The following is a 24,970-nucleotide window of genomic DNA, read 5'->3' as shown; positions in this document are numbered from 1 at the left end:
TCTCCTACAGTTAAATTCATGTATCCCAGAGGTTATTTCGTTTCTCTCTGAATACTATTCCTCCTTCTCTTCTGAATTTCATTTGTTCTAGAGTTTTCCCTCTTCTCCTCCCTCTTCTCCATTAAAATAGCTATTGCATAAATCCTAATCCCTTCCTGCAGTCATATTCTTTATGAACTTCCAGATGCACAAACATGGCTAAGCTTAACTTTCTGCTTGCTCATCAGCTTTTCTTCACTTTAATTTTCAGACCTCAAATATATAAGGAATGGAGAAATAGTTTTCCTCTCCAACACCAGCTACCTCTCTAGGAGACAAATGAAACAATTTCAAGTTGAGACTCCACAAGAAGGACTCAATATGAACTGAGGCCCCCAACTCAGAGTGAGATTTTTGAGTGAAATGCCTAGAAAAGATTCCAGCATTCTACCTGAGGCACAAAAATTATAAGGCAGGTGCAAATTGCTCTTACCATGCACTATCTAAATTCCTGACCCCAAGAATCTATGAGAATAATAAATTGTTGCTTTATGCTTTTGAAATAGTAAAGCAATTGTAAGAACTTCAAGGGAATTTACGTAGGATGATTTTTAAATAATACTATTATTTAATTTTATAACAAAGAGCCCTGAACTTTGTATGCATCATTAAGCTTAATTCTTACAAATTACTTCCAGGCTTGTTATATTATATAGCTGAGTAAACTGAAGCTAGATGAGAATAGCTAATATGCTTGGGACTAGGCAGCTAAAGTGTGTACGCTTTCCCCAATGTTTCATGATTTATTCAGGAAGACCATGTTTTATATGGAACCAAAGGTCGGATTCTAAGATGTGATTCCAGAAATATGTCTCCATTTCCATTTCCTGTCTCTCTCAGCTGCTATGAAGCCATATTCACTAAATGACTGTGATTAGTATGCTACATTAGCTTCTGGTTAGGTCCCCTGTTTCGAGACACTTAATGTGCAGTATTTTTCAGTTATTTCTATTTTACTTATTTGTGCTATCTGTGGAAGTTCCACTGTATGAACATGGAGGTAAGAGGACAACTTGTGAGAGACTGTTCTCTCCTGCTACCATACAGAGACCTAGAATTTAGCAAAGATCATCCGGCTTTGGATGTGTTTCCTTTACCCAATGAGCAATCCTTGTCATGTTGCAAAAAATTTAAAATGACATATAGCCTGTCTCCTATCTAGGAGAATGTTTGGCCAGAGTAAAGGCAGCAAGGGAACTTCCTATAAATATTACCTGAACAAAAGTAGAATAACATTCTAAACCAATATCAATAATGAGCATATGGGTGCTTATGTAGTCTTCCCAAACATTTAGAAAAGTATGAGGGATATGTGTGGCCATGAGCTTATGCTAAATTCCAGGAAATACATCCCAGGCAGTATGGACTTAACTTTAGGCAGATTCGCTTATTAAGGGTGTTAAAAATATCCTCAGGGGCAGAAATGATGTCTCAGTGGGCAAAGGCTTTTGCCACTTCAGCTTGGTGACCAGAGTTCCATTTCCACAGTAAGGGCAGAAATAGAAAACTGTCATATCATCCCGGGCAGGGCCTAGGCCCTCCCCCATGTGTCCAGGCTTAGAGGGCATCCCTCCATGTGGAATAGGCTCCCAAAGCCTATTTGTATGCCAGGGTAAATACTGATCTACTACACCCGAGGCCCCATAGGTTGATGAGGCCTCCTCACTGATACACAAGCTCAGGGGGTCTGGATTAGTCCCATGCTAGCCTCTCAATCATAAGTCTGGGGTCCATGAACTGCCACTTGTTCAGGTCAACTGTTTCTGTGGGTTTCACCAGGCCGGTCTTGACCCCTTTGCTCATCACTTCTCCCTCTTTGTAACTGGGTTACAGGAGTTCAGTTCAATGTTTAGCTGTGGGTGTCTGCCTCTGCTTCCATCAGCCACTGGATGGAGGCTCTAGGATGGCATATAAGGTAGTTAACAACCTCAATATTGGGGGAGGGCATTTAAGGTAGCCTCTCCAGAGATCCCCCATGGAGGGCCTCACCATTCCTGGGGGAGTGGAGGGTGATGCGGTAGGGGATTGGGGGGTTGGTGGGGGTCAGAGAGGAGGGGAGGGAAAGGGAGCTGGGATTGACATGTGAAGCAAGATTGTTTCTAATTTAAATTTAAAAAGTGGAAAAAAGAAAAAATAGAACTATCAGCTAAAAATAGACATTGACCAATTATGTGATTTGAAATTGTGACACAGATCTATAATGATCAGGCACATTTGATAATTGGTAAATAATTCTAAGTGGAACAATTATATGTCAGTAATGTGCTTTTATTTAATAAACTTAATCATTTCTTCTAAATAGAAAACTAACTCCACAAAGGATCTCCATACTTGTGCTGAAGCATGTGTCCCTACAAGCCAACAGCTATCATGCACATAGGTACATATATAGAAAAACTAAAAATATCCATGTATAACCCAGGAAGTCGAAAACTGAAATATATAATAGGGTTTTAAGGAGGTTTCATCCCAACAAATTGTTTTGAGCTTGTGCTCTGTGCCAGGCTTTGTGCTAAAGGCTAAAGTGACTAAGACATTGAAGGAAGGGAGTGACAGGCACTGTCCATACAATTGATGGGGTTTTTGATTGAGTCTTCAATGGATGAAGTTATTACACCATGGCCTTGGGAGAGTGGCAAACCTAAACAGCTGATGATAATGCAGCATGATTATTGACCTGGTTTTTTGTTTGCCTGGAAAATATTTTCCCAGTTTTCTTGAAAATAGCTTTAAAAAAATCACATAATCAATCTCAATTGTGGTTCTCCCTTTCTCTCCTACTCTCAGTTCCTCCCCATCTTTTCTCCCATCCAGTTTCACCCCTTTACAATCTCCCATTAGAAAGCAAAAGGGCTTCTAAGTGGTAATAATAATAAAATAAAATGTAATATAATAAGACAGAATAAAAATAATATATAAGAAGAGCACAAGAAAAGACACACGCATAGACTCATAGACCCACTTGTTCACTTACTCAGGAATCTCATAAAAGCACTAAACTGGAAGCCATACTGTGTATGCAAAGGACACTCTTTTCTACTTCCTCTGCAGCAGGGTTCCCTGAGCCCTGAGGGGAGGGATTTGATGAGCACATCCTATTTAGGACTGAGTGTTCCAAGGTCTTTCATTCTTTGTATAATGTCTAGTTGTGGGTTTCTGTATTTTTTTCTTATATATTGCTTATCTGATAATGGCTGAGCAAGAAGTTGATCTGTGAGTATAGCAGAATGTCATTAGGAGCCGTTTTATTGCTTTATTTATTTATAGAAAAGTAGTATTTGCTTTTACCCTAGGTCCCTGGGCTATGTGGTCTCGGGTTCTTGGTCATCTAAGCAGTGTTGGGTACGGGTTCTATCTTGTACAGTGGGCTTTATGTCGAATAAGATCTTGGTTGGTTATTCCCATGAACTTTGTGCCACTATTTTCCCAGCATGTGTTGCAGGCAGGATACCTGTCAGAGTTAGGGTTTTTGTTGCTGGGAAAAGACATCATGACGCTAGCAAGTCTTATAAACAAAACATTTAATTCAAGGTGGCTTGCTTACAGTTTCAGAGGTTCAGTTCATTATGATCATCAAGGGGTATAATGGCAGCATTCAGGCAGGCATGGTGCTGTAGCTGAGAGTCAATAGGAAATCAACTGACGTCACACTGAGGGAAGCCTGAGAAAAAGAGACCTCAAAGTACGCTTCTACAGTGACACACTTCCTCCAACAAGGCCACACCTCCTAATAGTGCCTCTCCCTTTGGGTGTCATTTCCTCTCAAACCACCAAAATACCATTGTAGATCAAAAGGTTTATGACTGGGTTGGTGTTTAAGTTTCTTCTTTGGTAGCCTGTAAAGTAAGTTTTGTACCAAAGATGCTAGCATGTGGGCTCAAAAGGTCTATGTATGTAGGCACCAGCTCTTCTTCTCCATGTTCAATGTGTGTTGTTGCTGTCTTCAGCAATGGGGCCTGGCCATCTGTTTGTGGAGAGCAAACTATAGTCTTGGCAACAGCCTGGGTTGTTGGGGATTCCCACGGTTCCCCTTTGGTCAACAACTCAATTAGTTATAACCCAATCCAAGGAATGGGAGCTTCATTTGGTGACAAGATGTTTATATTTTCAATTTTTCTGCCACAATATTTTGATGTTTATGCTATTGCCTCTTTAGGGGAAAAGACTTGGAGCTTCCTAGTTCTCCATTTTGCTGATGCCACTGACTCCATTCCTTTACATTTAACTCATCTGTATCTATATGAGTTTTGTATAGGCAAAATGGAGTTAGGTTTTGTTTTTAGATTTATTACTATAGTGTCCACTTAAGCCATTTCTATTAAAAATGAGTAGAGTTACATAGTTTCTCCTATATTTATAACTGTCAACCATTGTTCCTCAAGTTCATGATTACTTTGCTTCAGCTTTCCATGTACTAGGATTATATATGTATCCCACTATACCCAGCATCTGAGTTTATTTATTTTTATTTAAAATGTATTCATTTATTGTTATTGTGCGTGTGTACAGTGTGAGGTATGTGTATCCCATGGTGTGCATGTGGAAATCAGAGGACAATTTTGTGGAGTATGTTCTCTCAGTTCATCTCTATGTGACTTCTTGGGATCAAACTCAGGTGGTTAGGCTTGCATAGAAGTCACCTTTATTCAGCCCACTTCTGGGTTCCAATATGCCCAAAACGCCTCACTTTTCTCATCCTACTTATCTAAAAGTTATCTTGTTGTTATGTTTGAGTCTCTGTACCATTGTATCTTGGACATTTGAGGATATTGTTCTACTTGTTCCCATGTCTCATGTTGCTAAATGTCGTAATGATTCTTATTCCATTGTTGGTGGTCTTGATTTTTCTCTCTGAAATGCTTTAATATTTTTATATTATTCTTGACAGTCTAAAAATTCCACTATGGTGTTAATTTGTCTTTCTTATTCTTGGAAAATAACAATTGTTTATTAAAGAAATGAAGTAAATAACCTGACTTTAGTTCATGGAGAGAGAGAGAGAGAGAGAGAGAGAGAGAGAGAGAGAGAGAGAGAGAGAGAGAGAGAGAGAGAGAGAGAGAGAGAGAGAGAGAATGTTCAACCTAGTCTTTACAATCTGGTCAAAATATAATTAGCTATTATGCTAGCATTAAGAACCTCCAAGTATCAAAGTATCAAATGTTGCCTACTAAGTGTTCAAAGATGCTGGAAGCTTTGCTCCACAAAAACAAGGAAGCAAACCAAGAAAGAAGACACTAGACTTGGTAATAAGGGATGCAGTTAGACGAACTATGAAGGGATGTACTAAAATAAGGGCTGTGTATCAGGTCTATGGATTATACAGCTAGAGTCTTTGGGAAGAATGCTGTTAGGTTTGGGAAATATGCAGAACTACTTGAGAAACAAAGGATGTTTTTTTAAAAATACACACATACAAGGATGATTCTTAAAACATCAGACATTTGCTGACTACAATAAAAGTAACTTGATTCTAAAATGTTTAAGTGAAATTAAGAATAAAGTACCAATATTCTATTCAGTGATGGAACTATATTGAAAAGACTTTCAGTAAAACTACGATGATGATTTTAATTGTGATTTTTTTCTATTCATTTTTAAGAATATTGTTTTCCAATCATTGTCTCCAGTTTTCCTCAGTGAAACTCAGAAGCCTTTTCAGGAGGGATTAGCTTGTTATATAGCCCAGGTTGGCTCATATTTGCAATCCTCATGTTTGTGCCTCAGCTTTCTGAGTTCAGGCATTACAAACATGCATTGTATATCAGAAATATTTATTCATTCTGTATTTTTCACTTGAAAGCAAGTATGAAATGTGACATTTTATATAGTCAGTAAAATTTTTTAAATTGCTCCGAAGAGTTTTTAAAAAGCAGGATGCAAGCAATAAGAAGCTCAGGAAAATAAAAAAGAAAATATACCAAATATTAATAATTCTGTAAATTAAAAGTATAGTCTATCAAGAAATATCAGTATGATGGCTCAAGATGTAAAGCACTTGTCAATTCCTGAAACCCACATAAAAACAGAAAGAGAGAACTGTCTAAAAAGTTGTCCAAAAACTGATATCATCCACATATGCACTGTGGCATGGCTGCATCTCCCATCTCTCTCTCTCTCTCTCTCTCTCTCTCTCTCTCTCTCTCTCTCTCTCTCTCTCTCTCTGTCTCTGTCTCACACACACACACACACAAACCATAATAAATGAATTAGTTTAAATGTTTACTAAGAAATCAACAATCAAATAATAAACCAAAGAAGAAAATTAATTGTTTATACCAATTGATGCAAAGTTACTTGATAAAATTCATGACCCATTCACTCATTTAAAAAGAAAACTATAGAAATAAAGGTGAACTTGCTCACCTTCATAGACAAAAGGTGTTAATAGAATATCTTTAGAGTTAACATTATATCTAAGTGGTAAGGACTGAATGTTCTTCACTTAACATTGGAAACAAGGGGGTAAGCATGGGCCCCGTCTCAGGCCAGAGCTGCACTTGCCTTCTTTCGGATCTCCTGGCCTGGGTATTACTGGCAGATGGACTCACTCCAGGCAGACCTAACAATCCAGAGGCTGCTGACATCACTGTGCTAGTCCCAGTCCCCAAATCAAGGGAGAGGTGAGCATGGGCCCCTGTCTCAGGCCAGAATTCTACTTGCCCTGTTTGTGATCTCCCGACTTGGGGACTTCGGGCAGGTCCACTTGCCCCAAGAGGATCAAACCATCGAGAGTCTGCTGACATCGCTGGTACTAGTTCTGCCTTCAGAGGAGAGGGGGTGTTTCAGACCTATATGCACCCACTGAGAGACCCATCAGTGTATTGGACTTGCTTGCATCCACTAGAAGAGAACCTTGGACCTGTACCCATCAGAAGAGGAAGAGACCCCACCTACACCCACTGGTAGAAGGGATGGGAAGATGACTATATAAGAACACATGCAACAACAGAAAAACCAATATGATGCCACTGGAGTCTCGAGACTCTACACAAGCAAGACCTGAACATCCAAGCACAGATGAAGCAGAAGAGAACAACTTTAAAAACAACTTCATGAAGATGATAGAGGCCCTAAAATAGTAAATGAGAGAAACCTTTAAAGAAATGGAAGAAAAACAAACAAAAAATTCAGGAAATGGAGGAAAAGACAAACCAAAGATTGCAAGAAACAATTCAAACACTGCAAGGTGTGAAAGCTGAAACAGACACAATAAAAAAAACACAGTCTGAGCGAATTCTGTAACTTGAAAAGCTGGGTAAACATTCAGGATCTACAGATACAAGCATAACCAACAGAACATAAGTGTAGGGAGAGGTCTATCTACCTGTAGGGCTGACCATGCCCATTTGGGTGTGTTCACAGGTACATAGAATGTACAGGAGTTAAAAGAGCTAAGGGGAGGAGACTCTTTCTCTTTGGGTTTCAGTTGTGGCCTGTAGAGCAGCATACGAACCTTTGGTTCTCAACTTTCTTGGCTTCTCACGTAAGTGATTTCTCCGTCAATAAAATACCATAGAACATCCATATTGAACATCCATATTTTGTGTAGCTTAATATTTCTGCATTATATAAGAGATGGAAGAGAGAATCTCAGGTGTTGAAGATAAACTAGGAGAAACAGATTCAACTTAAGTCCAACAAATACCTAATACAAAATATACAGGAAATATGGGACATCGTGAAAAGACCAAAGCTAAGAATAAGAGGTATAGAAGAAGGTGAAGAGATCCAACTCAAAGATGCACAAAACATATTCAACAAAATCAGAGAAGAAAACTTTCCCAACCTAAAGAAAGACATGCCAATGAAAGTACAAGAAGTCTACATAACACCAAATATAGTAGACCACAAAAAAGTCCCCTCGGCACATAATAATCAAAATCCCAAACATACAGAATAAAGAAAGAACATTAAGAGCATTAAGAGCAACAAAGGAAAAAGGCCAGTAACAAATAAAGGCAAACCTGTCAGAATCAAACCTGACTTCTCCATGGAAAACCTGAAAACCAGAAGGTCCTGGATAGATATTCTGCAAACACTTAAGAAACCACAGATGCCAGCCCAGACTACTATATCCAGCAAAGCATTCAATCACTACAGATGGAGAAAACAAGAAATTCCAAGACAAAACCAGATTCAAACAATACATATCCACTAATCCGGCCCTACAGAAAGTATTGGAAGGAAAACTCCAACCTAAGGAAGTGAACTACACTCACAAAACATAGGCAATAGATAATCCCATTTTACCAAAAGCCAACAGAAAAAGCAGGGTAAATCCACAAACAATACCACCACCACCAATTCCAAAACAAACAAGAATTAAGTCTCAATGGTCCTTAATTTCCCTCAAAATTAATGGTCTTAATTTGTCTAGAAAAAGACACAGACCAACAGGATGGATATGAAGAAAGAATCCACCCTTCTGCTGCATACAAGAAACACACCTCAACTTCAAAGACAAGCATTACCTCAGAGTAAAGGGTTGGGATAGGATTGTCCAATCAAATGGACCCAAGAAACATGCTGGTGTAGCTATCTTAGTGTCTAACAAGTTAGACTTCAAACTAAAAATCAATCAAAAGAGATGAAGAAAGTCATTCCACAGTCATCACAGGAAAAATTCATCAGGAAGAAGTCTCAATTCTGAACATCTATGCATCAAATACAAAAGGACCCATGTTCGTAAAAGAAACATTACTAAAACTCAAATCACACATAAGACCTCACACAATTAAAGTGGGAGACTTCAACACCCTACTCTTATCACTAGACAGGACCACCAGACAGAAACTTAACAAAAGAACTAACAGAAGTTATGACCCAATTGGGTTCAAGAGACATTTATCAAACATTCTATCCAAACCTTCTTCTCAGAACCACATGGGACCTTCTCTAAAATCCACCACATAGTAGCAAACCTCAACTAATACAAAAAATTGTATTTTGTGTTTTGTGAGACCACCATGCTTAAAAGTTAGAATTCAACAACAACACAAATTGAAGAAACCGTACAAACCCATGGAAATTGAACAACTCACAATTGCATCATTCCTGGGTCAAGGAAGAAATAAAGAAAGAAATGAAAAACTTCCTAGAATTCTGATGGAGAAGTCCTGTGTATATGTCAATAAAGCACTGTTGGCCAATAGGGAAGCAAGATAGGTGGGACTAGGAGTCGAGGAGGACTTTGGGTAGGAGAAACACAGGGAGTCATTGTTTAGCTGCCTTAGGGGTAAGAAGTCCGGACCCCTTTCTCCGTTAAGAGAAATACTTAGATGGGTTAAATACGTAATCAGAGATAGCCAGCAAGAAACAAGCAAGGCCAACAGCTTCATAATTAATACAATGTCTTGTGTGTTATTTGGGGACTACAACACGGCAGAGCCCAGGTGACTGGTGGGGATAAACCAAAGTGGCTGGCAAGGAGAAGGCTTCACTCAACAGAATTCAATGAAAATTAAGACACAATATACCCACACTTACGGGACACTTTGAAAGCAGTACTAAGAGGAAAATTCATAGCCCTAAATGATCATATGAAGACACTGAAGAATAGTCACATTAGAGAATTAGCAGCACAACTGAAAACTCTAGAATAAAAAGAAGCAAATTCACCCCAGAGGAGTAGATGCCAGGAAATAACCAAACTGAGGGCTGAAATCAATAAAGTCAAAACAAAACAAAGAATCAATGTAGCAAAGAGTTGGTTTTTTGAAAAAAATCAACAAGATAGACAAACCTTTATCCAAACTAATCAAAGGGGAGAGAAGGAACATGCAAATTAACAAAATCAGCAATGAAAAAGAGGGACTTAACAATGGACATTGAGGAAATACAGAGAGAATCTTCAGGTCATACTTTGAAAATCTGTACTCCACAGAATTCAAAAATCTAAAGGAAATGGACAATTTTCTGGATAGATATCACCAAAATTAAATTAAGAACAGATAAGCAATTTAAACAGACCTATAACTCCTAATGAAATAGAAGCTGTCATCAAAAGTCTCCCAACCAATAAAAGCCTAGGCCCAGAAGACTTTAGTGCAGAATTCTATCAGTATTTCAAAGAAGAGCTAATACCAATACTACTCAAAGTGTTCCACACAATAGAAGCAGAAGGTTCATTGCCAAACTCTTTTGTATGAGGCTACAATTATCTTGGTACCCAAGTCACACAAAGACACAACTAAGAAAGAGAACTATAGGCCAATATCACTCATGACCATTGATGCAAAAATACTCAATAAAAAAAGAAAGGAAGGACTGATGAGCAAAGGGGTCAAGACTAGGCTGGTTTAACCCACCGAGACAGCTGACCTGAACAAGGGGGAGATCTTGGACCCCAGACTGATGTCTGGGAAGACAGCATGGGACTGACTCACAACCCCTGAATGTGAGTGTCAATGAGGAGGCTTAGGAAATCTATGGAGCCTTGGGTAGTATTTATCCCTGGCATATAAATGGTCCTTGGGTACCCATCCCAAAATGCCCTCTCAGCCTGGACTCTTGGGGAAGAGCTTAAGCACTGCCCTGACAGACTCTGGAGATCCCCCATGGAGGGCCTTATCCACCCTGGGGATCCGAGTGGGGATTGTGAGGAGGGTTGGGCGGATACGGGGGCAGGGGAGGAGGAGAGGGAGAGGGAGCTGGGATTGATATGTGAAGCAAGCTTGTTTCTAATTTAAATAAAAAATAGAAAAAATACTGGCAAATCGAATCCAAGAACACATTAGAAAAATCATATACCATGATAAAGTAGACAGGGATAGTTCAACATATGAAAAATCCATCAGTGTAATCCACCATATAAACAAACTAAAAAAGAAAATCCACATGATCATCTCACTAGATGTTGAAAAAGTCCTCGACAAAATTCAACACCCTTTCATAACAAAGGTCTTGGAGTGATCAGGCATAACAGCAACATACCTAAACATAATAAAGGCAATATACATCAAACCAACAGCCAACATAAAACTAAATGGAGAGGAACTCAATGCAATTCCTCTAAAATCAGGAACAAGACAAAGTTGTGCACTCTCTCCATATCCCCTCAATATTGTACTTGAAACTCTTGCTAGATCAATATGACAACAAAAGGAGATCAAGGTGATACAAATTGGAAAGGAAGAAGTCAAACTTTCACTATTTGCAGATGATATGATAGTTTACATAAGTGACCCAAAGGATTCTACCATGGAACTCCTACATCTGATAAACACCTTCAGCAAAGTGGTAGTATACAAGATTAACTAAAAAAATCAGTAGCCCTACTATATACAGATGAGAAATGGGCTGAGAAAGAAATAAGAGAAACATTACCCTTTATAATAGCCACAAGTAACATAAAATATCTTGGGTGTAATTCTAACCCAACAGGTGAACATCCTGTATAAGAAGAACTTTGAGTCATTAAAAAAAAGAAATTAAAGAAGATACCAGAAAATGGAAAGATCTCCCATGCTCTAGGATAAGTAGGATCAACATAGGAAAACGGCAGTCTTACCGAAAGCAATCTACAGATTCAATGCAATCCCCATCAAAATACCAGCACAATTCTCCACAGACCTTGAAAGAACAATACTCAACTTCAGAAGACCCAGGATAGCCAAACAGCCCTGTACAATAAAGGAACTTCCAAAGGCATCGCCATCCCTGACTTTAAGCTCTACTATAGAGTTATAGTAATGAAAAAAGCTTGGTATTGGCAGTTAGACTAATGGAATCAAATTGAAAATCCTGATATTAACCTACACACCTATGAACACCTGATCTTTAACAAAGAAGCTAAAAGTATACAATGAAAAAAAGAAAGCATCTTCAACAAATGGTGCTGGCATAACTGGATGCTGACATGTAGAAGACTGCAGATAGATTCATATCTATCACCATGCATAAAACTTAAGTCCAAATGGATCAAAGACTTCAACATAAATCCAGCCACATTGTACCTCTTAGAATAAAAGGTGGGAAGTACCCTTGAACGAATTGGTACAGGAGACTGCTTCCTGAACATAACACCAGTAGGACAGACACTGAGATTGACAATTAATAAATGGGACCTCCTCAAACTTAGAAGCATTTGTAAGGCAAAAGACACAGTCAACAAGACTGAATGGCAGTCCACAGAATGGGAAAAGATCTTCACCAACCCTACAGACAGAGGACTGATTCCCAAAATATACAAAGAACACAAGAAGCTAATCACCAAAACACAAAATAATGCAACTAAAAATGGGGTACAAAACTAGAGAATTCTAAATAGATTAAAGTAGCTGAAAGACACTCAAGAAATTGCTCAACATCCATGGCCATCAAATCAAAACAACACTGAGATTTCATCTTACACATGTCAGAATGGCTAAAATAAAAAACGACAGTTTATGCTGGAGAGGATGTGGAGAAAGGGGAACGCTTCTCCATTGCTGGTGCAATGGAGTGCAAACTTGCACAGCCACTTTGGAAATCAGTATGTCTGTTTCTCTGGAAATTGCGAACCAGCCTACCTCAAGATCCAGCAATTGCATTCTTTAGCACATACCTGAAGGATGCACATTTATACAACAAGACCATCTGTTCAACTGTGCTCATAGCAACATTGTTTGTAATATCCAGAACCTGGAAGCAACTTAGATGCCCCTCAACTGATAAAGACAATGTGGTACATTTACACAATGGAGTACTACTCAGCGGAAAAAAGACAATGGAAACTTGAAATTTGCAGGTAAATGGATGGAACTAGAAGAAACCATTCTGTACCAAGTCACAGAAAAATAAGCATGGTATGTAGTCCCTCATATATGGATATTAGACATAGAGAAAAGGATTATCAATTTACAATCTACACCTCCAGAGATGCTAGGAAACAAGGAGGACCCTAAGGAGACATACAGGGTCCCCTAGTGAATTGGAAAGGGACAAGGGCCCCTTGGTCAAATGGGGAGCATGGGGCATTTGGGAGGGTGGAAGGAGAAAGAAGAGGGGAGAAGAGAAGGGGGAGGAGAACATGAGGGATTAGAAAGATTGTGTTGAGAGAGGAATAGAGGAGAGCAAGAAAAGAGACACACAATAGAGGGATCCAGTATAGGTTTAAAGAGAAATCTAGCATTAGGGAATTGTACAGATATCCACAAGCATGACCACTAACAATCTAAGCAATAGTGGAGAAGCTACTTTAAATGCTCGTCCCCATAATGAGAACGATGACTACCCTAAAAATGCCATCCTAGAGCCTTCATCCAATAGCTGATGGAAGCAGAGGCAGACACCCACAGCTAAACACTGAGCTGAACTCCTGGAATCCAGTTTCAGAGATGGACAAGTGAAGAACAAAGGGTTCAAGACCAGGCTGGGGAAACCCACAGAAACAGCTGACCTGAGCAAATGGGAACTCATGGACCCCAGTCTGAGAGCTGGAGAACCAACATAGAACGAAACCAGGCCCCCTGAATGTGGGTGTCAGCTAGGAGCACTGGGCAGTCTATGGGGCCTCTGGCAGTAGAACCAGGATGTAACCCTAGTGCACTAATGGACTTCAGGAGCCCATTCCCCATGGAGGAATACTCTCTCAGTCTAGATACACAGGGGAGGACCTAGGCCCTGCCCCAAATGATGTGACAGACTTTGATGATCCCTCATGGAAGGCCTCAACCTCCTTCCGGAGTGGATAGGGGATAGAATGTGGGCTCAGCGGGGGGGGGCATGGGAAGATGGGAGGGAGAGGGAACTGGGATTGATATGTAAAATATGATTGTTTCTAGTTTAAATAAAATTTAAAGAAAAGCAACAAATAAACAAAATCAATGGACAACAAAAGTAAGAAGCACGTGCCAAAGTAAGTATCAAGCACTGATATCAGATAAACTGGACTTTAAATCATGCACTGTAAAATGAAAGAAAATATGTTGTCAAAGGCAAAGATTTGGCTAGACGACATTGCGAGCATACACGTATCATGTCCAAACCAGACCACCCAAGTACATAACACAAATATTATAAGAGCCAAGGGAGAGCTAAATTCCAGTACAACAACTGCTCAGGACTTTCACACCACAATTCGATACATGTGCAGATTATCAAGCTAAAAAATAAAAAGAAAGAGAAAGAAAACATCAGAGCTAAACTATACTATTGGCCAAATGGACTGAACAGTCATGTATTGATAATTTCTTACAAGAACTACAAAATGAAGCTTACTAATCACTGTGAGAAGTATTAATTTGCTTTAGCTCTTGGATAAACCATAACTTGAGCTGCAAGACAACTGTCAACAATTTCAAAACTTTCCAACTGCCTTAGTTATTGTTCTATTGCTGTAAAGAGTCACTGTACACCCCCATACACAGGCAGCAGGCAGTGTGTGTGTGTGTGTATTTGTGTGTGTGTGTGTGTGTGAGAGAGAGAGAGAGAGAGAGAGAGAGAGAGAGAGAGAGAGAGAGAGAGAGAGAGAGAGAGAGAGAGAGACTTGGCCTGGCTTAGACTTTTTAAAATCTCAAATCTCAACCCCCATTGATATACTTCCTCCAAAAGGGCTACACCCACCCCAGTAAGACCACAATTCCTAATCCTTCCCAAACAGTTCCATCAACTGAGAACCAATATGAACCAATGGGGGCCATATTCCTTCAAACTATCACAGATTATGTATCTTCCCTGAAAATCAATTATGAGAGGGACTTTAGAAACTGAACAAATATAAGGAAACAACATGTATAACCACCCATTGGGGCAGTAAGAAAAAAGGTATATAAGAGAAATTCTTGACAAATGAAAGTGTTAAAGCAACATACCAAAACTTAGATATGATTTGAATCTGTTCTCCAGGGAATCCTGTGGAAGTTTGGTCCTCAGTGTGGGGAAAATGGGAAGAGGTGAAACTTTTAAGAGATGAGACTATATGGATTGGTTAGGTCTTTGGGGTTGCTACCCTCAGAAAAGATTAACATTGGTCATAGAATGAGCTCTCATGAGAGTGAATTATAAATGGAGTAATCCAGTTTCTTAACTCAATCTCAGACTTCCTGTACTGCCATGCATGCCCTTTTCCTTCTACACACTTACTCCATGACGCCATCTATCAGGTTGTGCTTCAGCTATGTGCTTCACTAGGGCCAAGGAGCTCTTGAATTATCAATACTATGATCTGAATAAACCTTTTCTATTTGTAAGTACCAAGAGCCTTGTACTTTAATAATGACAATGTGGACTAATGTAGCACGAAATACAGCAAAAGCAGTAACAAGAAAAGAATTTAATAGAAGTAAATTTCTATATAAAAATAGATTGCAAAAATAACCTAGCAACAACTTAAGGACACAAAGTTAGCAGAAGGAAAGAAATAACAAAAACCAGAGCAAAAATAAATGAAATTGAACCTAAAAATACAAAATACAAGCAAAACTGCAAGTTGGTTGTTTGCAATGATATAAAAAATTAGGAAATTCTTAGCTAGACTAAGAAAACAAGAGAAAAATTAATAAATAAAATAGGAGCTGAACAAAAGATGTAAAACAAACTGTAAAAATATAAAAGATTATGAACAATTATTGCATCAAATGGAAAACATAGAAGAAAGAATAAACTCCTGGACCCATTTATCCCACCAAAATTGAATCATGAAGAACCAAAAAACTCAGACCTATAACGAAATAACAAAACTGGGTCACTAATAAAAGGTTTCACAACAAAGGAAAGTCCAACATTGGATGTCTTTCACGGTTGTGAGAGAAGAATCACTACCAACTCTCCTCTATTTTCAACAAATAAAAGGAAACACATTCTTCTGAGTTTATTATAGATGACCAGCATTATTCAATTACTAAAACCAGAGAAGGGGACACATGTACTCACACACACTCATACATACATAGATCTAAGGAAAAGTGGGTATTACACACTTTAATGAACACAGATATACAAATTCTCAACAAAAATAGCAAACCAAGTCACATTGTACATGTTAAAAGTTTCACAGCATGAGAATGGAACTTATCCTGAGTAATGGAAGGTTATCACAGCACATCCAAATCAATGAGCATGTGACATCACATCAACACAATGAAGGACACAAACCATAAGATTACATCAATAGGTGAAGAAAAGCATTTTGTAAAATCATAGTACTCTATGAGAAAAAAACCCACAAATTTAGTAAAAAAAAAAAAGGAGCATGCTCCCAGCCAGTATCAATCAAGGAAAAATAGTTTCATCTAAAATCTAGAAAGAGGAAAGCTGCCACCCTCCATGACTTATATTCAACATTATAGGGGAAGGCCTAGCTATCCTGGCCATGGCAATTATGGAGGAAAAAGAAATAAAAGGCATTCCAATTGAAAAGGAGTAACTTAAATTTGCCCTTTGTTTTCAGATGCCATAAACTTTTTTTCAGGATTTTTAAAATTTAAATTAGAAACAAGCTTGTTTTACATGTCAATCCCTGTTCCTTCTCCCTCCCATCCTCCCCTGCCCCCCCAACTCTCTATCCCATCCCCTTTCTGCTCCCCAGGGAGGGTGAGGCCTTCTATGGGGGATCCTCAAAATCTGTCACATCATTTGGGGGAGGGCCTAGGCTGAGAGAGTATCCCTCTATGGGGAACGGGCTCCTAAAATCGATGTACTAGGGATAAATACTGACCCATTACTTGAGGCCCTATAGGGGCCCTCAGGGTTCTGGATCAGTTCTATGCTGGTTTCCCAGCTGCCAGTCTAGTGTTCATGAGCTCCCCCTTGTTCAGGTCAGCTGTTTCTGTGGGTTTCACCAGCCTGGTATTGACCCCTTTGCTCATTATTCCTCCCTCTCTGCAACTGGATTCCAGGAGTTTGGCTTAGTGCTTAGCTGCCAGATGCCATAACTTTTGTATAGAAAAACCTAAGTGTCACACACATGAGAAATGTTAAACATAGTAAAGCTTCAGAATATAAAATCAGTATAATAACTTTTTATCAATACTTTGTTGAAGAATAAGTGAGAAATAGTCCCATTGTAATATTTTATTTTATTTTTTAACTCATTTTACATACCAACCAAAGGTTCCTCTCCCTCCCCTCATCCGGCTCCCCACAGCCTCCCCCCAGCCCACTCCCATACATTCCTCTGAAAGTGTAAGTCCTCCTATGGGGAGTCAACAAACCTATCACAGCTTCAAAAACATGGGGGGAAATTTAACTAAGGCGGTGAAAGATCGCTGCATTTGCAAAGTATATTTTTTTCAGAAAAAGATATAAAGGGTTTAAAAGTGTAGATTACCTTGTTATATTCTGCTTCATGTTACTGTTAGTGTCTATAAACTGAAATTTTGTGACTATTCTGCCCTGAAAATGCTATCAGTGTTACTTGTCCAACAGCATGTGCTTTCTTTGTGTCTTTGAGTGACATTCTGGTGATTCTCCCATGTTTTCAAACAATTTATTGTTTATAACTTTTATGGTGATCTGTGATGGGAATGTTGTTTATATTTCAATTGTTCTGTAAGAATCACAAACTGTGCCTGTATAAGACATGACCTTAACCGATAAATGTTGAGTGTCTTCTAATTGTCCCACCTGTTCACATACTTCTCTGACATTTCTTGGGTTTTCCTATTCTCAAAGATATAACAATATGGACACTAGGCCAGTTAATACTATACATTAGCTTCTAAATATTTAAGAAAAAAGATACTTCTATGTATGTTCTTTTCTTTGCCAAAGTTTTCATCTGGCAAACTCAGAACCACCAAGTACTAAAGTCTATTTTATTGCATGTATAATCAATTTTTATAATTAGGTAAAGCTGCAGGTCATGCATGTGTGTATTTCATCTAGATTTCTTTGCACCACACCCTGTGCTGCTATGGTAACTTTGGCCATCACTCTTCTGTTGAGCCACAAAGCCCAAGTGGTAACCTGACTTGAAGCGGGCAGGCCTGGTCAGTACTGTGCCTGCTGCCGTGGGCTGTAAACTGAGGACCCTGCCAGAAAAGTTATGAGATCTACTTAGATAGTTCTGAAGTAAGTAGATAAGAATTGTCAGGCATTGGTGGTGCACGCCTTTAATCCCAGTACTCGTAAGGCAGAGGCAGGTGGATCTCTGTGAGTTCGAGGCCAGCCTGGTCTACAGAGCGAGTTCCAGGATAACCTCCAAAACAATACAGAGAATCCATGTCTTGAAAAACCAAAAAAAAATAAAGGTAAGAATTTATTGATTAAGGGATAAAGAGATATGAGGTATGAACAGAATGGAGTACTAATCTTGTCATTTGTGGTAAAATCAGTGAGATGGGGCCAGAGGATATTAGGTTAAATAAAATATTTCAGGCACAAAAGAACAGATACTTCTCAGTGTCATTTATATGTAGAAATTAGAATTTCATTTCACAAAAGAAAAAAACAGTGACTACCAAAAGCTCGGAGGGGCGAGTGTGGTGCTGGTCAAGAAGGCAGACCGGAACAGGAACAGAGAGATGATGGCTAATGGGTTCAAGTATATGTTTGGATACAGGAAACAGCTTCTAATGTTCTATAGCACCATGATAGTTAAAGTTGACAAAATTAATTACATACTTTCAAATAGTGAGTAGAATTTTGAATACTCTCTATTTAAAGCAGTGGTAAGTTTTAAGGCATTATGCCATTGACTGTGATCTGATTGATACCCTGCCTCTCCACTCTAAGACTCTGTCAGTCCCACCCCTCACAACTCCCTCTTTGCCTTCCAGTCCTGTTCTCCCCTTTCACTCTCCCCTCTCCTCGCACTCACCCCTTTCTTCCCTTGTCCCCTTCATTCTTCCTTCCCTTGCTCTCCTCATGCCCTCTCCTCACTTCTGCCGCTCCTTGCCTCCTCCTGTACTTCCCCCTCTCCTCTCTACTCACTTTCTTCCCACACTTCCTCTCTTCCTAATTCCCCTTCTCCACCTTGCCTCTCCTCCACTTCTCCCCTCATCTCAGTTCCTACCTCCTCCCCCATTTATTCCCCTCCTTCATTCTTAACATCTCCTCCTCCCCTCTTTAATACCTTTTTTTTTTCAAATCACTTTTTTTAAAATTTATTTTTCAGTTTAAATTTAGTTAAGAAACAAGGTTGCTTCACAAGTCAGTTCCAGGTCCCTCTCCCTTTCCCTCCCCTCCTCCCGTGCCCTCCCCCAACCCCCCCCCATTATCCCGTCATAGTCCATAGTCTGTCATTTCATCCAGAGCAGGGCCTAGACCCTCCCCCAAGAGTTCAGGGTGAGAGTGCACCTCACATTGTTGGATGGGAGTCCAAAGTCCGTTTGTATACTCGGGATGAGTACTGATCTGCTGCCCAAGGCTCAGTAGATTACATAGGCCTCCTCACTGACACCCACATTCAGGGGGTCTTGATCAGTCCCATGCTGGCTTCCCAGGCTGATGCCTGGGATTCAAGAGTTAACCTTTGTCTGGTCAGCTGTTTCTGGGGTTTAAACCAGCCCAGTCTTAATCCCTTTGATCATCAATCCTCCCTCTCTGTTACTGGCTTTCTTGAGTTCAGCTCAGTACTTAACCAAGGGAGTGTGCCTCTTCTTCCACCAGCCACTGAATGAAGTTTCTGTTTCCCAGACTCTCTGGCCATGGGATTGTAGGCTGGCACTCCCCAGATCTATGTATAAAATCCATATATGAGAGAGTACATGCTATGTTTCTCTTTTTGTGACTGGGTTACCTCACTCAGGATGGTTTCTTCTAGTGTCATCCATTTGCCTGCAAATTTCAGGATTCCATTGTTTTTTTTTCTGCTGAATAGTACTCCATTGTGTAAATGTACCACATTTTCTCTATCCACTCTTCGATAGTTCTATTCTCTACTCTTCCTCTCTTTCATGGCTTCCTCCTTTCCCCTCCCCCTTCCTCTCCACTCTTGCCCTCCTTTTCCCCTTTTCTCCACCTCCTCTGCCCTCCTCCATTCCTCCCATCCTTTCCTCCCTCCTATTGGGACTTGCTATCATCTGTACCACAGCCTGGGTTGCCATGGATACATTGGTCACCATTGTTTTGTTGAGTCATAAAGCCCTAGTGACAAAGATAGTCTGGATCAGCTAGGTCCTGTCAGTACTGTCCCTGCTGTGGTGGTTACATATCACTGTCCCCTAGAAGTTATGATCAAGACCCAGAGTTAATATACTTCTGAAATAAGACAGTAGTTGAAATAAGAAATAAATTGGTGTTACAGAAACAGCATACATGAACAAGGGGTTGCTCATGAACCCCAGACTGATAGCTTGGAAACCAGCATAGGACTGTTCCAGACCCCCTGAAGGAGGATATAGTTTGGAGGTTTGCTTAATATATGGAGTCTCTGGTAATGGATCAGTATTTATACCTCGTACACGAATGGACTCTGGGAGCCCACTCCACATAGAGGGATACTCTCTAAGCTTTGACTCATGGGGGCAGGCTAGGTCCCTCTCCAAATGATATGACAGACTTTGAGGCTCTCCCATGGAAGGCCTCACCCTCCCTGAGTAGCAGAAAGGGGAAGAGATAGAGGGTCGTTGGGGGACAGGGGTGGATGGAAGGGAGAGGGAACCGGGATTGACTTGTAAGAGAAGCTTGATTATAATTTAAATAAAAAAGTAAAAAAAAAGAAACAGACCACCCCCAAAAAGAATATGTTGATGTTTGAAGGATATACTTAGTATCCACAAGTGAATTAAATTGACTTATTTGCTGTTTCTAGTTATTGAGACAGAGAAAACACCAACAGATGTATAGGTTAGCTATAGGTTAGGTTCTAAGGATTGTGTTTATTTGTTGAAGCAACATTTGAAGACTTACTAAGTAGTACTGAGATCTAACCCTTGTTATAGGTTCAGAGGCATTAGGTTAGTAAAGGATGAGATGAAAACAAGCTAGTAGCTAGGTATACAACACCTAGTTGGACAAACTTAGTAGCTGATGCTGTATTAAGGCAAGACCAACTTTATTAGATATGAAAACCATATTTTTATTTTTATTTATTTATTTTTCAGTTTAAATTTAGATTAGAAACAAGGTTGCTTCACAAGTCAGTTCCAGGTCCCTCTCCCTTTTCCTCCCCTCCTCCCGTGACTTTCCCCCAACCCCCCCCATTATCCCCTCATTTACCCAGGGAGGGTGAGGCCCTCCATGGGGGTGTCCATAGTCTGTCATTTCATACAGGGCAGGGCCTAGACCCTCCCCCAAGAGTTCAGGGTGAGAGTGCATCTCACATTGTTGGATGAGAGTCCAAAGTCCATGTGTATACTTGGGATGAGTACTAATCTACTGCCCAAGGCTCAATAGATTACCTAGACCTCCTCAATGAAAACCATATTCTTATAGAAAAAGGACACAGCTTACACACTAAAGCAATAGTGTGGGTATCTGGGTAGAAAATGGAAGAAACTGAAATCCAAGTTATGCTGTAACTCAGTCACTCACAAACTTAGGCTTTGAGTCCGACTTTAGGCTACAAATTTATGACTCAAATCTTATAAGATTATTTTAGGCCAATCATAAAACCATGCAGAGAGCTGAGAATTTGAAACCTCGACCTAGGCATATTAACTCTCTTGAATAGTCAGAAATATCATGTGATCATTATCCTATCTTAAAACTATGTTGAGACAACCACATGCCATGTCAAAACTTTGCCTTCAAGCACAAGTAGTCAGATACTAAATCCCAGAAATCCATCGTTAGTGATCTGTTGCTAAGGATCACTTATGTCATAATCACCTTATGAGGTCAGGGTTGAAGGATCAGGAGTTAATGACCAAGCTCCGATATAAAGGAAGATTGATGTATGGTAGTAGTAGTGGAGGAGGGGCAAGAGATAGAGAAGTGAAGAAGAAGGTGAGGAAGACAAATAAGGAAAAGAGGAAGGAGAAGAGGAAGAAAGATTTCATTCAACAAATCAGATATTTATAAAACCAAGGAAGTTTTGCAAGAAAGGGCACTCTTGTCCTTGGTATTCTAAGGATTTGTGATCTTTATTATATTAAGGACAGAATGAGTTAAGAGGCCATCATTGGAGCCAACAAGAGCAGTGACATACTTCCTGGGAGCAGACCTCTACTTCTTTTATAGCCATGACCTTTGATTCTCAGAAAGTTGCTAATTGGATATTGTAAGGCTGCTATAGCAATGTCCTGGCCATCTGTGACTTTTGTTGCTAGGGCGAATAATCAGACCATTGGGAAGATAGCCTCAACCTCGCTTCCCCATTCTACATCTCTTGCAAATATGTATAATGAGAGGAACCTATTGCTTTTCTTTTTTCTTGTTTTGCAGGATATTTTGCTTGCTTTATTGTAGGGAATATAAAATTCTTTTTAAAAACTTTATTTTAAAAGAATCTTTTCTCATTTTACATAGCAATCCCAGTGGAAACCTAAGTTTCTTAACAAACAGTGTTCATCTTTTAAACATCTGCAATTCGAGGGTACTACTTTAAAGAGGTTGGAATGGATGCTGAAAAGAAACTTCATCATACTATTGATGTTGGCATCTGTTTGGTCCCGAAGATCTGTCTTCAAAGCCAATACTGTAACTATACTATGTTCATTTCCACAACTTCATGACAAATCTTGGTAGGTGAAATCTTGATTTATAATCAGTCTTTCTCTGTCATCTTCACTATATTTAAAGCTTATATTCTATCATGACAATTTTAATGTCTTTTTGGTATTTCAAAAAATTCTTATTTGACTTTTCTTGAAATATATAGATAACTTTGGGGGAGGATCAATATTCTTATGGTGCATCTTTGTGTCTTACTATGAGAACAGTCTGAGTCCTTTTATCCCAGCAACCATTAACTGCCAACAACTCCTCAGGGAAAGGCAGATCCTCCTAAGCTCCTGCCCCATCCATAATGGAATGCTGAGTTCCTGATCTTGTACTGGTCTTCTTCAAGGAACAACAGCTATTGTGGGTTCATGAGTGCCATGTCCAGAAGAAACTCCTCAGCTTACCAGCTCTTACACTCTTTCAGTCCCGTCTTCGGTGCTGTTTCCTGAACCCTGGAGGGCATGATGGAAATGGCCCACTTAGGATTGAGCATTCAAAAGTTACCTATTCTCAGCACATGCACCAATTATGAATCTCTGCATTAGTTACTGACAAGTGCAAACAGAAATCACTCTGACCATGATTGAGAGCAGTCAGATCTTTAACATTTAATCTTTAGGTGGAAAAATAAACATTTAGAAGGTTGTTTGACATATGTCCATTGAGCAAAATAACAGTAATTGGTTTCTCCCTAGGGCCTATGACTGCCACAGACACCATTTTTTGGCCAGTTTTATAGAACCAGATGAATTCCATTCTGCGGAGTAGACCTCAATCCCCTTTCCTTGAAACCATTTCCCTTCTAATAGACTCCTTTGTAGTTTCATGACCTCTACCTTCACTCACTCCCCTCCCCCCAGATGTTCTAATCCTGGAGTTGAGCAAGAGAAAACAACTCCTTTTGTCTCTCTCATCCTAGGATACTTCACTCAGTATAATATTTTCAACTCCACTCAATTTGAAAATCTCCTAATTTCTATTTTTACCAATGGATAATTAAAATTGTGCAAATATCTTGCAGTTTCATTATCTCCTCATCTGTTAATGGGCATCTAGGTTGTTTCCATTTTCCGTCTTTTATGAATAGAGTAGCAATAAACAGACGCGTCCCTACGGTAGGGTATTGTCTCCTGGGTGTATTCCCAGGAGTGGGGAGGTGAACCATTAACCAATATTCTACACCATCTTAAAATGTTTTTGGAGAGATGCTGGGCATTGTGGCCCAAGTACTGACAAATACTAGTGCAGAGCAGGGGAAGAAAATTTTCAGCAAGTTAGAGGCCAGCCTGAGCTACATGGTGAGTTCCAGATCAACCAGGACTACAAAGCTGGAACCCGTCTTGATAAAACAACTGAATAAAAACTTGGAGGAGTGCCACTTTTTGACTCTAGCTTTCATGATTTCTATAAGTATTTCTCCGTGTATTTTCCATTTGCTATCCCTGATTTTTTCCATTCTCATAGAACCAGTGTTGTATGCACTAGGTCAATGTCAAAATAGTTACTGATTTTTATTTTCTTTGAAGAAGGTAAAAGGAAGAGCTGGAATTTCTAAGAAACTTGGTTTGACTTGCTGAGTGTAGCCACTAGGTTGATTAGGCCAAGATTTTAGCCAAGTAAAATTGCCAATTTTCTAAGAGAAAGGGCTAGCACATCGCTCATTAGAGCATTCTGAGCTTGCCTGTGCAATCTTTTTTTTCCTACCCTGCAATTTCCTGTGGGTTATAAATGAAACCTTTCTAGCTGTTAATGCAGGCTGTGAATTGAAGAAAAAAGCATGTAATTAATCATAGGAGGTTGGGGGTGCTCACTAAGCTTGAGTTACAGGGGAGAAAGCTGGACAAGGCACTAGGACCTAGAAGGCAACTATCCACCCTGGCAGGAATTTCTTGCTTGGAGCTCAGACAACAAAGGCATAGAGAGATTGGTTTTCTTTCTCTCAGCATCTCCACCCATCCAGCAGAAAACCGGTGAGTGGGGCTTTCGAGTGATTTTCAAGCAGAATGTAACAGATGTCAAACGGGAAAAGCACAAGGCACACAGTACTCTTTCTGTGTGTGTCGGTCTCTTTCTTTTTTTTTTTCTTTTATTTGCTTTATTCTATAGGATTTTTGTCCTCTAAGATTCTACCTGGGATTTTCCTTTGGAAAAGTGAGTTTGTTGTTCCTTTGTTTTCACTATGATGCTAATTTAGAATTTAGCACTTCTGATTCTAAAGCATAAGCTTTATTTGCACAGTGTGCCTGGGGGAAATGCCTGATACTTGTCTTGAGGAGGTGGGGTCTTACTACTGCAGGTTGTCTGACAGAGACAATGCTGAGCTCAGCATAGGTCACGGTGACACTGGAAAAAGGGGGACTGAGCCGGGCAAATACACCAGCTACCAGTCCCCCTTTACCTCCTG

At 39.7% G+C, this 24,970-nt stretch overlaps 1 protein-coding gene across 7 annotated transcripts in view; it reads left to right on the top strand.

The window, feature by feature from the left end:
• The first annotated feature begins 24,430 nt into the window (after positions 1 to 24,430).
• The window catches only part of Dcx (doublecortin), a 72,587-nt gene continuing 72,047 nt past the window's right edge, over positions 24,431 to 24,970 (top strand). For 4 of the 7 annotated variants that reach the window (XM_040744508.1, XM_040744507.1, XM_021234330.2 and 1 more), the window contains exon 1: positions 24,550 to 24,717. The gene's annotated coding sequence lies outside the window, so the exon portion shown is untranslated. The other 3 variants (XM_021234331.2, XM_040744510.1, XM_040744509.1) reach the window with 2 other exon arrangements.

This window comes from Mesocricetus auratus, unplaced genomic scaffold (assembly GCF_017639785.1).
Source record: "Mesocricetus auratus isolate SY011 unplaced genomic scaffold, BCM_Maur_2.0 Super-Scaffold_100003, whole genome shotgun sequence".
NCBI lineage: Eukaryota > Metazoa > Chordata > Mammalia > Rodentia > Cricetidae > Mesocricetus > Mesocricetus auratus.
The sequence above is the reverse complement of the archived record's forward strand: the minus strand, read 5'-3'. Positions and strand labels throughout refer to the sequence as shown.